At 42.5% G+C, this 12,381-nt stretch overlaps 2 long non-coding RNA genes across 6 annotated transcripts; one reads left to right on the forward strand and one right to left on the reverse strand.

Moving 5' to 3' along the window:
- Positions 1 to 1,190: 1,190 nt before the first annotated feature.
- On the reverse strand, positions 1,191 to 6,385 carry LOC118559397. Of its 5 annotated transcripts, none has more exons than XR_004928832.1 (6): positions 5,941 to 6,384; positions 5,458 to 5,679; positions 4,923 to 5,105; positions 4,022 to 4,163; positions 2,504 to 2,553; positions 1,191 to 1,264 (listed from the first exon to the last, which is right to left on the reverse strand). It is a non-coding gene; the product is annotated as an uncharacterized LOC118559397 (long non-coding RNA). The 5 variants fall into 5 exon arrangements; XR_004928831.1 differs by lacking the exon at positions 1,191 to 1,264 and adding an exon at positions 2,251 to 2,420 and having other exon boundaries at positions 4,014 to 4,163; positions 5,941 to 6,385; XR_004928829.1 differs by lacking the exon at positions 1,191 to 1,264 and adding an exon at positions 2,251 to 2,420 and having other exon boundaries at positions 5,941 to 6,383.
- Positions 4,320 to 4,927, forward strand: LOC118559398. Its single transcript, XR_004928833.1, has 3 exons — positions 4,320 to 4,460; positions 4,555 to 4,703; positions 4,784 to 4,927. It is a non-coding gene; the product is annotated as an uncharacterized LOC118559398 (long non-coding RNA).
- Positions 6,386 to 12,381: the final 5,996 nt, after the last annotated feature.

Here is a 12,381-nt window from a genome sequence, read left to right on the forward strand (position 1 = left end):
TTGCTAATGTTAATTCCTGCATGCTATGTTTATGATGTTTTGCCCCAATATGTTTACCAGAATCACAGGGGTGTTTTTTCTGTGTCTCACATTCTTATTTTTATGCTTCTATATTCAGTACCTGCATTTTTGTGAACTCTCTTTTTGAGAGTCCAAAGGGGGAATTGTTATGAAAATATATAATCACTTATATATCATAGTGTAGTTTAAAGTAATACAGATGTTAACTTTAACCCAGTAACTTAAAGGTCAAATACAAAGGAGTGCACCTAGAGCAGTTTTATTGTGTATGATGATAGACTATCGTTTTTTTATCTATGTGGCTGGTCGAAATCGCGTTAAAAATGCTACATGTAATAAAAATCGAGAGAGTTTCACAGTATGCTGCGCGCCTCCAGGATCCGAGAATCCGGCGAGAGCAGTCACGTGACGAAAACAGCTGTGATGTCACGGTAGTCAAACGTCCTCAAGCGGCTATCAAAAACCACTACTTCACGCATTGTTAAGTAGTCTAAAAGGATCGTTAAAAAGTCATTACAATGGTGTATTGTACTGCTGCCAATTGTAGAAATGGCTTTGGATCGGGAAAAGCAATGTTTAATTATCCGAAGGACCCGGTTTTGCTTCAAATTTGGATCCGAAAAGTAAATAGATTAGACAGACATCAACCGGACAATCTGTGGTGTCCAAGCCGATACAGCAAACTGTGTGCTGATTACTTCACGGCAGATTCTTTTGTCGTCAATCCTGATCTCGCAGCATCAATCGGATTCAAATATCAAAATTACAGCTTAAACCAGATGCCATTCCTACCCTGAAAATGGGGCACCCCGAGCCCACGGACACGGTGAAAAAACGTCGAACGTCGGCCTATGAAAAACGTCAACGAGCTGAGGTAAACATTGAAATATATAAATTTTTAAATTAAAAATATATATAAAAAAATCTAAATTAAATATATTAACATTAATATAGCTAGCAAGTATGTATTTGTTGAAGCTTTACCTTTCCATCAAGTCTCTACACCTGCTTTTCCATGCTAGAGAGAAAGAGGGGGTTGCTAGCAGGTTGCTAGTTCATCCCAGTGACAAATGCACACAAACACAATTAAGAGTAACCCGTTTATTTGGACTATGGGAAGAATCAGGAGTAGCTGATTTATTTTTATAATTTTGTCCTCCAGTTCTCCGGTTTTCTTGAACGTAACATTGCTGGTCAAGGACTGTAGGGCCGCCTTCTGGGGCTCGAGGTCCACGGACAGGTTCTACAGAAACAGAGAGATTAGATGTCAATTCATGTAGGCACTGCCAAATAAAGACAAACTTTTAAAACCAAATCCTTTGCGCATATATATATATATATATATATATATATATATATATATATATATATATATATATTTTATCCACTGTAATCTCTTCCATTACATATATTTCAGACAGTTAGCTGTGCTCTACAAGCTTATGAGGCAAGTGTATGTCAAATGGAGTCGTCGGATGATGCAGAGGCTTGCTATGAAACCGACATCTCAACGAATGCCAAGCCTAATGTGTCTTTTGAACTACCTCTGACCACCCATGCATGTGTACAGACAATGTCAACTGGAATGGTATGTAGGACTGGGTCCAATATAAATTTAAAAATTCCTTCCATAAAACTTAATTTTCTCTACAAAAGACTTGGGAATTAGAATTTTATAAATCCCGACCCAAAGATCTTTTGAAAACTTATTTTCAGAATTGTAAACATTTCATTTTTTATTAATTTTCAGAATAAAATGTCACAGACTGAAACAGTTGTGAAATGCACTAGATCATGTCAAACTCCAAAATCCTGGCATGTCACTCCAGTTGCCAAATGTCATCGTGGGACCCAAAGCCTGCTTTCAAGAGCAAAGGATTTTTCCTGCCAGGTTAAGCTCGGCAACTCGGTTGAAAAGAACTGTTCTTCAATGGAAGTGGATTTTTCAGACGACAGTAGTGCTGCTGCTGCTGATGATGATGATGGTGATTTAGACTACATTCCTGAGGAAGATAAAGACTCTGACCGAGATTTTGAAATGGAAATGAGCGATGAGTAAGTAAAAACATCAAATAACACAATGGATTAATTTAAAATTGTGATCATTAAATTTTGTATTTATCTTTTTTTGTTTAGAGAATATACTCACACCCCTATGAGAGAGAGGAAGTTCATAGTCTTCGAATCGTGTCTTCAGTCCCTCCTAGCCTTGTGTTTTTTATTTGGGAATGCCTGCAAAATAATATCTACAAAGGTATCGGGCACCATGGTGACCTTGACATCACAGTGTAGTGTTGACCCCTCTCATGTGAAGACCTGGAAAAGTCAGCCATCACATGGCACCATGCCACTTGGCAACTTACAGCTAGCCGCTTCCATAATGTTTAGTGGATGTAGTACTGTGAAGGCAGTCAATTGTTTTAAATTTATGATGATTTCAACATTCTGCGTCAGTACTTATTATAACATACAGAAGGCATACCTTATTCCAGCTGTGAATAGTCTCTGGTCAAAAAAGCAAGAGCTGCTCATCTGTGATGTCAAAAAAAGGAGCGAAGTCAGATTAGGTGGAGATGCCAGATGCTGCTCACCAGGGCACACTGCCAAGTACGGTAGCTACTCCCTTATGGACATGGACACCTCCAAAGTGTTGGACATGCAGCTTGTACAGGTAAGGTTGTGCTGTTAAAATACCCAGATTCTTATTTGATACCATGGTTTTTGTGAGTAAACCAACATCTGAGTCCACAAAAGTTAAAGGTATACTATGCAACCGGGGTTGATTTTCCAGCGAGGCTCCCCCCAGAGGGCGAAAGTAAAAGTGCACTGTCATAAAGATGCTCAGCTGTTCTGGTTCCTCCGTCAAGCCAGGCGCGGTTGTTTTGAGCTTATCAGACAGGCGAACGCAACAAAAAGTGGCAGTACAAACAATGACTAACACAGTTAAGGTATGAACATCAAGCTTCCCATAGCGCTATCTTGGTGAGGCGGCTGCCTCGCCAAGCCGCGGCCGCCGCCTCGCCAGTTTTATTATTATTATTATTATTATTATTATGTTTTTATGTTGGCGAGACGCTACCGCCACCGCCTCGCCAAGCCGCAGCCTCGGCCGCCGCGGTAGTGACTCGCCAACATAAAAAAATAAAATAAAATAATAATAATAACAATAATAATAAAACTCGATATGCTTGCATGTTTATTTGATGTTAACACGCGGTTCTTTGTTGTTGCTTTCGCGCGTGCATATAGTGAATGGCAGGGCAAAAACACATGGAGTTCTCACCGTAAAGCGAGACTTCTGTGTGTGCGGGCCGAGGGCTCTTGCAATTGCAAGTGCGGTATTTCCCCCACAGACCCCCAGGGCGGCCGAGAAAACCTTTGTTCAACTTGAAATGACTCATTTAATCATCCAAAATGGTATGGAAAACATTAATTAACTGAAAAATGTTGCATAGTATGCCTTTAACAAACAATATATATTGGATTTAGTGAACGTCATGTTAGCGTGGTTTTTAATTGAGTACTCTTTCAATTACAGGATTATAGATTAACTAATATTATACTTAACCATTTTTTCAGTGTACAGAAGTGAAAAACTCATATGCAATGGAGTTGGAAGGCCTAAAGAGGTCACTTCAATTCCTAGAAGATGCTGGAGTCACTGTTACTGACTTGACAACAGACCGTCATTCCAGTGTTAAAAAGTTTATGCGCAAGATTTATCCATCAATTAATCACTGGTTTGATGCCTGGCATATAGCAAAAGGTAGGCAGAATGGCTTGAATTATATCAATCATGGCAAAAAAAGTAGGTAAATGTTTACAATGATAATATATCCATATTTCTAACCATATATATATATATATATAGTTATAGTTATGTAAGGTTAGAAATATGGATATTATATATGGATAATTATATAATACACATTTACATCTTCCAGGTATTACAAAAAGCTTGACGCATCATCAAAGAAAAAGTTATGTCACACCATCTCACCGTGGATCCACAGCATCTCCAACCATGTATATTGGTGTGGGGCAAGCAGTGATGGAAATGCTGAGCTGGTTGTGGCCAAGTGGAAGTCGGTGATGAACCACATTGTAGACATCCATGAACACCCATTTGAGAACTTTCCAACCTGTGCACATGATGAGTTGGTAGAGGACAGAGAGTGGATTGCAGAAGGTGAAAAATTATTTTCAGCTTTCTCAAAAGTCAATCTCCTAAGGGCTTTTCATAATACTTCCTTTACAATCACTGCAGGTTCAAGGGCCCACGTTGAGGTGAAATCAATTGTCACTAACCGTACTCTGCTTGCCGACATTGGTAAATTGTCACCTCATGTGCAGACGTCAAGTGTTGAAAGCTACCACAAGGTGGTGTGCTTCTTTGCACCAAAGTTCTTGCACTTCTTCTACCACAGTATGAATGCCAGGTAGGTTGCTTAAATCCTGAATGAATAATAACTTAACTGACATATTGTCATCCTAATTCCAAGTATTATTTCATCATGAAAATTTCTGTTACAGATTGATGCTTGCCATTCTCCATTTCAATGAGAATTCCAACAGACAGCAGGCTAAGAACAAAGCTGGAAAAGAAATGTGGCAGCTCTCATTTCCAAAGGCAAAAAAAGGAGAACCAGTAGCCAAACAAGTTAAAGTCCCTTGTACTTATGGTGTGTACTTGGTATAATGTTCAGTTTCACACTTGGCTTTTCAACTTTCATGCATGAAATGCTTATTGTTTCTATTTCAGCATACATTGATGAGTTGTTGGATGAAGTAATGGCTCGTCGGGAGGCCATACCTTCTTATGAAGTTGCAAGGCAAGATTTAGAAGCCCAAATTGCTCCTGAATACGTGAAAGACCAATATGACAAGGTCGATAAACTCACAGTTGTGGCAACTAGGAAGTCGAGGTTCACACAGTTGGGTATTTAAAACCAGTGTAGTCTGCTGACTCCCAGGTCTCTCTTATTTTATTTACTGCACAGGATGGAAGAACTTTCCTATTTCCTTTTACAATGCGTCCCCAAATCCATCTGATCATTCTTCTATATGCAATGTACCTGTAAATCCTAAAATAGAAAGAAAATATGATGCAAAAAGTGATAGACCTGTAATAAAATTTCATAATTATTGTAATGCTGTTTTAAACTAGGCCCTACTTAAGTGATATGTTCTGAATGTAATTGATGTTATATTTGTTTGCTAAGTACATGTAAATGATTGTTTTTGTGTTTTACTAAAGCAATGTAGTTATATTTCAATGTTTTTTTGCTGTTTCTAAATAAAAAATATAGGCCTAAGGTGCAGAAACAACTGCATTTAATTTACAGTAAAATAACTACATCACAGGTGCATGCAGTGTAGGAGTAGAATTTAGCACTAATACATGTATTTTCAATAAACAATTTTTCAACTACTTACTCGTTTACTGGTTCATCATTTCCAAGAGGACCATGTCCCTCCAAAAATTCAACAAAAGATGCCTTGAGGACATACTGGTTGAGGCAGTTTCCCTGAAAGCCTTCATGTAAGGTTATACATTGCAGCCCAGCTGACTCGACTTCCTGATCAACAAGGTGCGTTTCTGTGCAGCACTTGCATTCATCCACTGTGGGCATAATCACACAGTTGCCACATTTGCACCTGTAAAATATAAACAATCCCGATTCATAATCACCCACCTAAAAATATGAATTAGTAATGGTCAAATGGCTAATGTTAGTTTTTCTCTACTATGCCTACAGTACGAGGTTGCTTAAAAATTCAAATCAAAAACACGAAAGAAGTAGCTTAGCATTAGCATCAAATTGAATTTAATTAGACATAAAAGTAATTAAATCGACATCACTCTCAGAGGGGTCACTACTCAAAAGTAAAAAAAAATCGTAGAGTCAAAAAACATACCAGTCAGTATTTGTCAGTCGACGGGAACGGTCAATATCCTCTTCACTGGCAGATTCTGAGTCGGACGACGACGTTGTCGGCCTACTAGCGTGGTCATCATCGCTACTCCTACTTTCTCCACTTTCCTCTGTGTTGTCCCGTAATTCACGCCTAACTAACGGCTCAAACGCATATGGCTGGACACAGCACTCCTCGTTTTTAACATTAAGTTGGCTCTCTTCGTATTCGTCCTCGTTTAAACATACAAACTCCATCGCAAAGGTGAAAAAATACTGACACGCTATGTAAAATGACCGCTTCCCGACTACCTCCTAACTAGTGTGACGTCACGGAATTCTACAGCGGCTCCTCGTGGGTCACGTGACTGAATGAGGAATTTTGCGTTGTCTGCTATTTCAGTGAATTATTTTGTGCTATAAACAAAAAAAAGTTAGAATTTTTTCTTTTTTTCACTTGTGATGTTTTTAATTTTGTACATACTATAAAATGAGAAACTATAAGTATGTGGTTTTCTATTTGAACTTTAAATAGATGAGGATGTATGCAGGACAAAAGGTGGATTCAGACTTCAGTAAGTGTGTACCAGGCACGGGAGGGAGCAAGGAGATATATGACGGCCTTGTGAGCAGATAACGCTTTTAAAGTTCTTTTTCTCAAGGTTTCTTTAATGTTGTTCCAGTTAACTCCCAGGAACCGAGCTAGGGTAATAGATTATATTTACGGTTAAAGGTCAGGAAACAGATGTTCTGCAACAGATGGTCTGCAAAGGTTGGTCCAGCCCCCGTCTGGAGCTGCCCGTGGGTTCAAAAGGAAGTTACGAACGTGTAAGCGTTGAGACACACTTATGACACGGGCAGAGAAGGTTAAGGTATCCGCGGCTGTGATAAAACTTGTAAGTGTCTCCCACTTTGGAATTCCAAATTGTAATGAATATATGTTAAACTGTTTTTGCCTCTGAATTCACTGTCTCTTCACTTTTTGCCAAATATTCGAATCGGAATGAATGAGACGGGCCGAGGTGGCCTTCTCAGCAGTGCCTCTGGTGAAGAGGAAGCCTACGATCACAAGGACTCTGAGGAGGTGGTCGGAGGAGGCTTACGAGGTACTGCAGGCCTGCTTTAAATTAACTAACTGGCCTGCACTCTGTGAGCCCCATGGGGAGGACATCGATGGGCTCACAGACTGTATTACGGACTATATCAACTTCTGTGTGGACTGCAATGTTGCAGCTCGGACAGTCACTTGTTACGCCAACAATAAACCATGGATCACCAAGGACATAAAGGCCATCCTGAATGAGAAGAAGAGATGGCAATCGTGATGAGGTGAGGACAGTGCAGGGGGAAATCAAGCGTAAAATTAAAGAGGCTAAAGACAAGTACATGAGAAAGCTGGAGAATAAACTCCAGACGAACAACATGAGGGATGTGTGGAGTGGGATGAGAGCCATCACCGGGTTCCAGAAGAATGCTGGCATAGGGTGGAAGGCCAATGAATCTAACCTATTTTTCAGGTTTGATACTACGGCTCAATCCACACAAGTCTCTGCTGCTGGCTTCCCAACAACAACCACTCTACCTTCCTCCACTCTTCCTCCTTACAGACCCCCTGTCTGCTCCTCAATCCACATCCACCTACTCCACCCTTCCCTCCTGCTCTACATCATGTCCTCCACAACCTGATGACCCCACCCCTCCCCCAACTTTTACCTCTACAGTGTCCTTCACTCCTGACCTGGTGAGAAGACAGCTGACCAGACTCCACTCCGGAAAAGCTGCAGGCCCTGATGGTGTATTCCCTACGGTGCTTAAAGCTCGTGCCTATCAGCTGTTTGGAGTACTTAGACAAGTCTTCAGCCTGAGCCTGCACCTCCACAGAGTCCCTGTGCTGTGGAAGACGTCCTGCCTGGTTCCTGTGCCAAAGACTCTGCGTTCTTGCTCCCCTCAGGACTACAGACCGGTGGCACTGACGTCCCATATCATGAAGACCTTTGAGAGGCTAGTCCTGGAGCAGCTAAGGCCTATGGTCAGACCCTTCACCGATCCACTACAGTTCGCCTACCAGCCCTGCCTGGGAGTTAAGGACAGCATCATCTCCAGACGAACAACATGAGGGATGTGTGGAGTGGGATGAGAGCCATCACCGGGTTCCAGAAGAATGCTGGCATAGGGTTGGAAGGCCAATGAATCTAACCTATTTTTCAGGTTTGATACTACGGCCCATCCCACACAAGTCTCTGCTGCTGGCTTCCCAACAACAACCACTCTACCTGTTGTGTTGGGTTCATACACACGAGGATGCCTGGTTTGAGTTCACACGGAGCCCTTTTATTTCCATGCGTCTACCTCGAATACACCCGTCACTTAACTCTAACTCTGCTGCCTTAGTGCAGCTTTCCATCAACATAAGACCATGGTCTGCCCCCTGGTGGCAGTACACATATACATCAATGTAATAACATTAGTTTACACCACATCCCCCTTACTGAAGTTAGGTTGACACATTACAGTTATAACTTTCACAGTGAACAAAAATACACTCCAAATTATTACCAATCACTTTAGGTCAACTAACTCTTATCCGGGAAACTTTCTCTGTTCCAGCTAACCAATATTATTACATGTTCTTTCTATTATATCAATATGCATGCGTATGAAACTTCTGTGCCAAACATTTTATATCAAACATATAACTCTGCACATTAGAACGATAACAGACTTTTTCTCGTTTCGCATCACAGATCAAGTCTTTTGGGTTTGATTACTTCTCTTCCATACCTGGTTCTGACAGTACCTGGTTTTACTGGTGTAATACTCTCAGAAACTGTCTCTGTTGTAGTATCTTCACTTGACTGGATCTGCTGTTGCTCAGTCTGTATTGCAGTGTCCGGTATAGGTACAAGATGACTGCGGTTCCTTCTGATTGTTCCTTGTGGCCCCCTGATTACATAGGAGCACGGAGTTGTATGAACTGCTGTCACCTTGCCTTGTGCTTTGGCATCTGTTATCCAGACTGGGTTTCCTGGTAACAGTTTGTCCAAATGTCTTGTTCTGTGTCTTTTGTTAAAACATTCAACCTGTCTCATCCTTCTCTCCCTCTCAGAGTGACGTATCTGCTGCAAATCCGGTAAACACGGCTGCAGTGTCTCTGGAAGTACAGGTAGAGTTGTACGGAGTCTACGCCCCATGAGAAGCTGAGCCGGGCTGTAGCCGTTCGCAAGAGCTGTGTTCCTGTAGGCCAACAATGCTCTATACGGATCACTAGCTTTTTTCAGCAGATTTTTGACTGTCTGAACTGCCCTTTCAGCCTCACCGTTACTCTGGGGGTACCTAGGACTACTGGTTACATGTTCAAAACAGTACTCTTTTGCAAAATCTTTCATTTCCTGGCCTGAAAATTGCGGACCATTGTCAGTTATCAGTGTCTCTGGTATTCCATGGCGTGCAAAAAATGACTTTAAATGCACTATAACATTGACGGATCGAGTTGGACTGAGCTGAGCTATTTCTACATATCTCGAAAAATAATCCACAAGTAACAAATAGGTTTGCTCTTTCAGTGTAAACAAATCAGCTCCCAACTTCTGCCATGGCCTGTCTGGTAGATCTATTGGCATCAGAGGCTCTCTCGGATTAGCTCTTTCCTGTATGCACTGTCTACATTTTAACACCAACTCACTGATCTGGTTACTTAATCCAGGCCACCACACTGCCTGACGAGCACGTTCTCTACATTTAACCACTCCCTGATGACCTTCATGTATTTTCTCTAAAACTGCATTTCTCATGTTAGCAGGGATAACTAACCTCGTGCCTCGCAGTAATAGATTATTGTGTACACACAGAACTGCTCTTTCTGGCCAGTAATGCTTCACCGCTCCTTGTAGCCGGTTCCTATCTGGCCAGCCTTCTGTACATCTACACATCTCCTTCCTTCTGTAACAAGACTGCTCCCAGTCCATACGATGAGGCATCTGCAGAGATCTTCTGAGGTTTATTCGGATCATAGAGTTGTAGCACTGGAGTAGACGACAATTCTTGCTTCAAGCCACAAAACGCTTTTCGTTGTTCGTGCCCCCAGTACCACATATTCTTAGTTGAAAGCAAATCTCTCAGTGGTTTGTCTTTTTCGGAAAGAGTTGGGATGAACTTCCCTAGTTGATTGACCATACCAAGGAAGCTCTTGAGCTCACTCACATTACTAGGCTCTTTCATGTCCTGAACAGCCTTGGTTTTGTCTGGGTCGGGGCTCATTCCCTCCGATGAGACGATAAAGCCCAGAAACTTGACTTTTCTTCTGCTGAACTCACATTTTGACATATTAAGAGTGACACCTGCCTGCTCTGCTTTCTGTAGGACCGCATGCAGCCTCGTGTCATGCTCCTCCTTGGTGGTTCCCCAAACCAGGATATCGTCCATGTGACACACGACTCCCTCAAGGCCTGCTGTCACCTCCGTCACCATCATGCTCTGAAAATGTTCAGGCGCACTGGAAATACCAAATGGCAAGCGATTGAAATTATATCTACCAAATGGTGTGATAAACGTGGTGAGGAGAGCAGATTCTTTAGACAGTGGTATTTGCCAAAATCCCATATTTGCATCGAGTTTTGAAAAATACTGTGCTCCTGTGAGCATGCCTAGTGTCTGGTCTACTGAGGGCAGAATGTATCTCTCCTGACACACTGACTGGTTCAGTGGTGTCATGTCGACACAGATACGCACCTTTTGCTTGTCCTTTTTGGGTGCTACGACCATGCCACAAGACCAGTATGTGGGCTCTTCCACACGACTGATCAGTCCTAGTTTTTCCATCCTCTCCAGCTCTTCTTTAACTTTACCCATGAGAGGTAGTGGGACACGCCTCGGCACTTTGAGTGAGAAAGGCTTAGCATCAGGCTTCAACCTGATGGTGTAGGGTTTTCGAACAAGTCCGAGCCCGTCACACAGTTGTGGGTATGTCTTTTTCACTGTCTCTTGGTGAATACTGTCCACTCTTGCTATTAGCTTAAGTCTCACAGACGCTGTTCTGCTCAACAGTGCCACGCGCAGATTTCTGACCACGTAGATCGTCTCTGTTGTACTCCTGTCGGCGTATGAAATAGTCTCTGTTATCGAGCCTAACACATTGAGCACATTACTGCCTGGACCAAACAGTGGTTTCTCAGCTTTATCCAAATGTCCGTTCATCTGGTTTAAGTTCTTGAATGTCTGCTCTGAAACAGCAGTGACATCTGCCCCTGAATCCAACTTGAACCTCACTTTAGTGCCTCTCACATCAATGTCTGCAAGCCACGGATCTTCTCCCTGATCAAGCTCACCTAAGAAAAGTCCATCTGCACTCTCAGCCACTTCATTTACAGCACTTTTAGACCTACACACTTTACTGTAGTGACCACGTCTGCCGCAGTTGCGACATTCCGCATTTTTAGCTGGGCACTGGGCTGCAGGGTGTGCTGGTGCTTTTCCACATTTATAACATGTTTTATTGTCTTGTTTAGCATGTTGAGGTTTTTGGAATTTCAGCTGTTTTTGTTCTTTATTTTTGAACTTACTTGGCTTGAATTGTCTGGTGTGTACTGTATCCATTGCCGTCTTGCTCGCATTACTTTCGCATCGCAGGTCAGTCTGTTGCCGCTTTATTTCTTCTGACTGCCTCGCCATTGTGATAGCTTTGGTTAGTGTGAGGTCTTTGTCGAGCTGCATCCTCTCTGACAGTGACGAATCTCTGAGACCCACAACGAGTCTATCTCTCAAAAGTTCATCGTGAAGTGCACCGTATTCACAGTTCTCCGCAAGGGCGTACAAAGCCGTGATAAACGAGTCAACTGGCTCTGCTAGCTGCTGTACTTGCTTGTTAAATTTTGCACGTTCATAGATCACATTTTTTCTGGGGACAAAATGTCTATCAAATGCATTTTTGACTGCATCATACCGCTGGCGCTGCACATCGGTCAGGTCCTCTTAGCATGTCGTCAGCCTCATCTCCCATGCAGTAAACTAACGTGTTCACTTGATTAGCATCAGTCGAATTATTCAGATTACTTGCAACTCTGAAGCGCTCAAAACGTCTGATCCACTTTTCCCACTCTTGGGGTTTTGCGAAGTCGAAAGGTTCCGGTGGTTTGATGGTGAAAGTTGCCGCGGGTGGAGCCGCCATTACAGGAGCTGCGGCCGCTGCTACGGGTCGGGCTGCTTCCAGTGCGTCTCCCCCATCCATTGTCGTTAGCCGAATGCAAAACTGACTTTTTCACCTGTGTCTACAAACCAGGGCCACTTCTGACACCATGTTGTGTTGGGTTCATACACACGAGGATGCCTGGTTTGAGTTCACACGGAGCCCTTTTATTTCCATGCGTCTACCTCGAATACACCCGTCACTTAACTCTAACTCTGCTGCCTTAGTGCAGCTTTCCATCAACATAAGACCATGGTCTGGCCC

The sequence above is a fragment of the Fundulus heteroclitus genome, unplaced genomic scaffold (genome assembly GCF_011125445.2).
Source record: "Fundulus heteroclitus isolate FHET01 unplaced genomic scaffold, MU-UCD_Fhet_4.1 scaffold_28, whole genome shotgun sequence".
In the NCBI taxonomy this organism is placed as follows: domain Eukaryota; kingdom Metazoa; phylum Chordata; class Actinopteri; order Cyprinodontiformes; family Fundulidae; genus Fundulus; species Fundulus heteroclitus.